We start from the raw sequence: 7,290 nt of genomic DNA, 5'->3' as shown, positions 1-7,290 counted from the left end.
CAAAACAAATGAGAAAAAGAAAAAAAGGAACGTTGCACATATTTATATTTCTAAAATATTAAAAATAATTTATATTAAAGAGCACTATTTTAAAAAAAGCCAATGCTTTTGTCTCGTGTGTTACTTGGCTCTTCCTCCTTTACCTCTTTTCTTCCTCTTGAGTCAATATTGAGTAGTCAAACCTATTATTGTTAAGCAGTTGGTATTCCAGGAGTTCCAGCCTTCACAACACGGTTATTTTTCTGACAAATGGGATTTCCTATTCAAATAAAGCCGTTTGCATTTAGTTGTCTGGGTCTGGTGACCGGCAGCTACACGTTTAAGGACATTTGATGCAAAAAAAAAGTCAATGCTCGCTTCTTATTTTCTTGAGTGAAGCCTTGTGGGGCAATGGTGCAGCGAAGGGGTTCCCAGGTTGCTCCATCACACACAGCCTTTGACTGTGCGGAAAGCTCCTGCTGGGCTGGACCTAACTGGAAAGGAATTCAGCAGGGTTTTCTACATCCTGCCTGACAGGAGAGAAGATGATGTCCTCTGGGGAGTGCACGCATGTGGTCAGTAAGGTGAAAGGGTGCGCGTGGAGGAGATTTATGGCAGTCTGCGGTTTTAAGTGCGCGGGCCATGCGAGTGCTCGGCCAAGCCAGATTGCAGTTGGTGGAAGCAGGGAGCTTGAGTTTCTCCGTTTTCTGTTGCGGCCCCTCCACCATCTGTCCGTCTGCGCACACACGGTTCCCATTCCCTGCATACCTTGTGCTCTGTCTGAGGCCGGCTTCCAGGAAAGAGGCACTTTAATTGAGTTGAGTTTTTACGGCTTGCCTGGTGTTAGTGTATGAGAAGGAGTGAATGAGGGGGTTTTTGTGTGATGGATGAGGCAGCGCTGAGGAGTAGCTATCCCTAAAAGAAGAAAAACCCAATGCATGACAAGAGTCAAGTCACATCATGACCACGGATAAGCCTACCTTAAATCATTTTGAAACTTTAATTGCTTTTTTATTTACTTTGCCACTCGATATTTGTGTGCAATAAGAGTGGCACGGGCCTGTTTGTTTAAAAAAGGGAAACTGAGACGATTTTCCCGTCAAAAATGACGCAAGTTGAAGGACAAACAAATGAGTAAGCCGTTTTCCCAAAATTCAACCAAAAAAAGAAAAAAAAAATCCAGTTTCTCACACAAACACATTGTCTAAATAAGCCAGCTCAGCTCTCTGTGACTCATTCTATGTTGCCTGGTGAGCACGGATGGAATATTTTTCCCTGTGTCGTTCTGAGCTGAAGTGAATCTCACACACTTGCAATAAGTCTTTCCTCTATGACTCACTTTTTCAGCTTATGGAAAAAAAATGATTCAGCTCAACAGTTGTGGACGGCCAGTTCAGCGGGTGAGCTTGGGTTTGACGATCAAAACAACCATTTGGGGAAACCTCATCTGCATGAGCACCAGGAAAACCGATGACCATCTCTTTTTCTGATGGATTTGTCAGTGTGTCCAACCCTAAAGGTGGAAAGAACTGTTCAGAGGTTAGCAAAACACCCCGAGACTGGCAACCCGCTGCAGCATTCCCAGAAGGGGCCTCCAGTTTGCTGATTATTTCTTCCTGGAAGGCTGTTCCTCTTTGCCGCCTGATCTGTCCATACAGTAATACGTTTGGTTGGCCCATCAGCTCGAGCATTGTCACCGCCTGCTTCTGATAAAGCCAGACCAACTTACAGGAAGCAGGAGATTTACCCTCAGCATTCCATCATTCATTCACCATCAGCGTGTTAAAGACGGAGAGCAGAGGAAGTATAACAGATCAATAAAAACACATGTGGGAAGCATGCAGAAATGCACTCAGCTAGCCTGTGTGCATGTATGGTTTTCCTCCTGACACATCAAGACCAAGGCCAGATTTAGGCATGGCGTGCATGGCAGGGGAGTGCAGTGTCCCCCTAAATGTGATGGCCTGCAAACAATGAACACACAGTTAACTAAAGAAATAAAAAGACGTAAGGATGAGAGGACAGACAGATGGAAACCAGGCACAAACCAATGCCCTGCTTGTGCCTGTCCCAAGCCTGGTAAATGCAGAGGGTAGTGTGTGGAAGAACATTCAACATGAATCTTACAAGACATAAAACTGATATGATGATAGTATGGTTTCCTATGCCTTTTAGGGGCTCAGAGGGATATGATACCAACTCTCAGCACACCCAGAGTTACCCCATAGTGGGGCTGGCTAAATCCAGACCCGATCAAGACCCAAACAACCGTTGTTGACTTAACTTCACTGCAAAAGCAGGCCCCTCAGAAATAAGTCAACAATTCTTACCCCTAGGCAGATTTCCTTTAAACAAACAAAAAATCTGCCAATGGGGTAAGTAAACTGGTCTTGGCAAGAATCTCTATTTTAAGTAAAAATATCTAGTCACTAAGATGTGTTTTCTCAAACTAAGATAATTTTGATATTGAAAACTTTCTTGATAACATTTTTTTTTCTTCCAAGAGAGAAACGAAGACAAATGTTCTCAAAAACAGGTAATTTTAGCTTTTTATTCAGTTTTTGCATTGTTGTCTGTGGTTTTTCCCGAAACACCTATGGGTGTGCCTCACCCTGGCTTAAATAAAACTTGTCCAGATGAACTTAAAAGGTAAAGATAATTAGCAGAAACTCAGCGGTGAGACGTGTTGTCTTAGGCCCGTGTGTTGTTTAATGCCAGGGTTCAATGTTAGTCTCCTTTCACAGCTGCAGGAGCGTAGCGGCAGAAAGGCTCAAATGCCAAATGGCTTACAGTAAGAGCGTGGACTCAGACCAAACCCTTCCAAACTCTCAGGTGTCACTGTTTGTCCCTGCGGCCAGCAAACAGCTCTGCACACCATTTGAACTCAATACAAGCAGGGAGACACGCACATCAGTTCAAACACTACCATATGCACATTCATATGTGGTGAGTAAGCGCCGTTTGGTCATGAATGAATGGCAACGCCTGCAAGCTCCTTCTGCTGCAGAGCAACAAGGTTGCACCAGAACCTTCCAGAGTCCAGTCCTGCAGCTTTCAGCCACAATATATTTAGAAAGGGGAAATGTGGGGGGGAAAAAAGAGTACCGTGTTTTTACAGACTGTAAGTTGCAGCAGTCAAAAAATGCATAATAAAGAAGAAAAATTATATATGTCACACTTTTAGGAGATATTTATTTAACAAAAGATGGGAACAAGAACAGACATTTCCTCTTGAAAGTCAAATGATAACAGAATAACAAATAACAGACTGAATTATATATGCACACTTCACTACATTGATGCTTATCGAGTTTCATAAAACTGGAAGAATCTAGCATATTAGTGCAACATATGAACTATTATTCAGATGACCAGAGCATAACGAACATGCTAACAAGTCATTTCAAATCACTAAATCCATTGAATTCTTCATCTTCTGCGTTACTTTGCAACAATTCTGCCAATTTCGACCTAATTCTGAGCAACGCTTTTTCTTCTGCGTTGTTGTCAGTAGCAAATACTGATGTATACACCTACAGTGCCCTCTAGTGGTTTTTATTTCATTTTTGTAAAATCGCATGCAAGGCGGACCTGAGCATAAAGTTAAGTACACACCTGGTATGTCTGGCGCGTTCAAAAAACGTGCTGAACGTGGGTTCTTGAATGCAATTTAACCGTGCGGTGTTCACACTGAACTGTTGCCACCTGATACTATTGCAATACTCAGCTGGAATGGGCTTGGTACAAAATGGTGCAAATCTCGTAAATGTTGCTCCAGGCTTTTCTTTTTACAGCTCTACATGAAAGACTTGGTTTCAATAATTTCGGCCGGACACAAACCACGATTATTCATTTCTCCTCCATTATCAATTTTCAAATGGTTGGCACTTCCGTGTTTAGAATAGGATGCTACCCATGCGTGACCAAAAAAATCCAAGTCTCTGATTGATCAAAGTTCAACTTTCAGCTTGCGTTCAGTTGCGTTTTGTACATAGAGCCCGCAAACAGACTTAAAGGGATGTGTGGCTTCAATGGGAAAGTTTTGAATCTGGAAGCCTGAAAGACGCATTATCATAGACTTTTCATTTGAAGCAGTCTCTGGAACGCACGTTTTCGAGCCTGGTGTGAACGTAGTATTAGTCGCATCCCCCAGCCAAACTATGCAAAAAAGAAAAGAAAACCAGAAATCTGTTCTCCAAAAAATACGGTGTATTTTTTCGTTTCTTGAATGAAAATGGAAGGAATATTGATGGAAACATGCAAGATTGTAATGTTTCATTAACTCAAAAAAGGTCACTCAGTAAGATCCCATAGAAAACATTTGTTTATCTGAGTGTACTACAAATATACAAGTATTCTGTACTAAAAGTGAGGCAGTACACTTGAAGTTTACTTATTATATACCATCTTTGTAAACTTAAAATGTTCCAGTTTAGTATGAATAAGTATTCAGTTAGTATACTCACTAAACTACACGTACATGGTTGATATTATAGTTATACTCAAGTATACCCAATAAGATACATGCACTACTTTTTGCTAAGGGATGTTTTCTAATTATTTTCTATGAAATAGAGAAGTTGAAAATTTTCTCTTTACCAACTCGGATATTCGACATCTTGTGAAATTCAATTTTTCCTGGCCGGAAATCTGAAATTCTGAGTTCCCGGTTGCAGCTAATTGCAGCATGAATGTTTTGTAATGGTTCACAACAGATTGCACGTAGAAGCCACAGTACAGTCTATTGTGTCAACAAAAAGCTCACAGTCTACAGCTCAGTGTGATGACAGATGTCAAACAAACTAGTGCATGAAAAAATGTTTAAAGGGAAGATGAGAAGAAAATATGTCATAAAAAAGTAATGATCTTTAGACTGATAAAGGTATACTTCCATATATCCATCTTCTACTTTTGCTAAGGCAAAGTCATGGGGGTTTCTACTTTAGGGTGGAAGCTGTTTACACCTGAACAGGTCAGCAGTCTGTCACATGGGCAACAAAATGTTAAGGAGAAATTGTTGAAATATTTGACATAGTGTGGAGAGATATCATCATCAATTCAAGCCTCTTGATGACAGTCGTTAACTTTTACTTCCTCCTTTAGGTCTTCCCATTCACTAACCTTTGGCAACAGCTCTTAAACAGGTGGGTAACATTTTTGTTTTTGACTGACTGGCTTGACATAAGAGTCTAATATGGTACATTTTCCATGTTCAAACCACAAAAACAAGCAATTTTCATTTTATAACAACACATCCCGGCACATGCAAAAGAAAGTAAAATGAAAACCAGCCATGAACTTTGTGGTTTGCTATGAAAACAGGGGTGAACACAAGTTATGCTCTCTATGAAAAGTGAGATCACAGAGGTTAATCTGTTTCCTCCTTTAAGAAATTGCAACATCTGTACGAAAACTCTGCTTATCCATTAGGTAAGTGAAAATAAACTGATGTTCCCAGGACTCAGTCATGCGTGACTCATTATTGTGATGAGGATAAAATATGGCAGCCTCGAATTTTTAAAGAATTTTCCATCTGTTGTTGAGAAATTCGTGGACTTAGCTATTCCCTGGTGGCCAAAATGAAATTGTCTTCCAAAATAATGTTTAAAAGATGAATGCATATCTGTTATTTATTCCTATTTTCCAGCCCTCAATGTGCCTGCATGGACTTGATCATCAACAACACTGTGGACAGTGAAAATTCACAAAACTTGAAAAGGTTTTGGGGTTATTTTGTTAGACATTTAGAGTAAATCATTAACTAAATCTCTTCATTCATTAAACCACAAAAAGATGAGATGAGTAAAAACCAACTCAGATTTTTAGATTTTTTTTTTTCATTTATATACAAAATTTGACTGTTTGTTGTTACAAATTAAGCCAAATGTGATATTTATCTCCAAACTGGGCGAGCAGTATTCTATTCAGAGCTGCCAGGTTAAGTTATAACTTATAAGATTATGCAAAACAAGCCAAAACACATATTTTTTCTCTGCACACTCTTTGGGACCATATGTTCTCCCAATAATGGGAAACTGGGGTCTGCAGGCGTGTGTGTTTGCATGCATATTCAGCATTCAGTGCATCAGTTCCCCCAAGTGCCGCAGGTTTATAGGGCTAAGCTGCAGAGAAGTCACATGACTTCCCAGAGAAAGTGGGAGAAAAAAAAAAGAGGACAAAGGGGAATAAAAAGAAAGAGTGAAAAGAGGGTCAGCATTGATGCAGAGGGGTAAACTGAAGGTCTGGAAAACGAATGTTGCAGAAGTGACTGTTCTCGGAAGTACGATTGCAAAGGCTGGCGAGGGTCTATAGTTACAGCAGAGGAATCAAAATGAGAACTGACTGACTGACAGGAAAGTCTGCAAACCGAGAGAAGCAACCAGATGCGCAAATTAAAGAGAATTACGGACGAGGTGTATGAGCAAACCCAGACAATCTCAATGATATGATCTACATTAATGTTTTTGCACTTGTGGTATTGAAACCCACATTGTATGTTTTAGTTTGCCATCTTTGGGACTTAGTGAAAAAACTCCAATTCCAAGGAAAACTGTTCCCTACAAATTTAGCGGAACATAAAATGAGGTCTGAGCCAAATGTTGCTGAATGTGGAGGCTGGAAAACAACCCATAATGTATGAAATACAACCAAAAGTTAACATTGTGGCCACCAGTGCTCGAACCCCTCAGTGGATCAGAATGGGTCTCTTAGGCCAACTGGATGGAAATCCAATTGGTTCAGCACAGATTAGTGTGTAGTTTGTGTGGCAATAATTGGAAAAAACCTGAGGAGCAGCAAATTATAAACCCCTAAAGACGACCTGAGGTCAGATTGACACAATACTGAAAAGCTCCCAGACGTGCAGTATCCCAAAATCTACAATTACCTCTTTTATTTCCCATCCGTTTTCTTAGACTGTATTTCTCACTCGGCTGCCTTGATAGCTGCAGAAAAATATAGGCAAAAATACAGACTGATTGAAGATAGCAAGCAGAAATTGACCTTTTGTCTATGTTTCTTAAAATCCCACTCTGATCACCTTTTGATCCCTTTTAAAAGCGTTCCCAGTGGTCTTTTAATTACGATTATTCGGTTTTCAACCCAAACCAAAAAAAGTGTCATTTTCTAGAACATAGTTTCTGGAGAGCAGCAGTAGTTCATTAGAAATCCACTTCTGGGTTGTGGGTGGGACTGTTGGCGCGGTGTAACCCCATCTACCCCTCTTCCCATCATCCATCTGTAATACGCTCTCCTGCTAGCTTACAGCCCCTCAGAACCTCAACCAAGCATTAGCGGTGCAACTAAAGAGGC

Source organism: Oryzias latipes, chromosome 19 (assembly GCF_002234675.1).
Source record: "Oryzias latipes chromosome 19, ASM223467v1".
Taxonomy (NCBI): domain Eukaryota; kingdom Metazoa; phylum Chordata; class Actinopteri; order Beloniformes; family Adrianichthyidae; genus Oryzias; species Oryzias latipes.
This window is presented reverse-complemented; position numbering follows the sequence as displayed.